Here is a 249-nt window from a genome sequence, read left to right as displayed (position 1 = left end):
CTCTTTTAGAATATTTAATTTATAAGTAAATGATATGTGAATATTACATTCTCATCCTATTTTCAACCGTAGATCTGGCATTTTTTTCCAAAGAGACACTTGGTAGACAAGTGGACAATAGGAACAAACAATTTAATACTGTTTTTTTGTGGTGGCGAACTGTGGCGGTAATGACTTTAGCAAAAACCTTAATCTGTCATTTTAAAATCCTTTTGTATTATTATTATGTGAACTCAAGACCAAACCCCC

The sequence above is a fragment of the Aplysia californica genome, unplaced genomic scaffold, assembly GCF_000002075.1.
Source record: "Aplysia californica isolate F4 #8 unplaced genomic scaffold, AplCal3.0 scaffold00433, whole genome shotgun sequence".
NCBI classification, from domain to species: domain Eukaryota; kingdom Metazoa; phylum Mollusca; class Gastropoda; order Aplysiida; family Aplysiidae; genus Aplysia; species Aplysia californica.
This window is presented reverse-complemented; position numbering follows the sequence as displayed.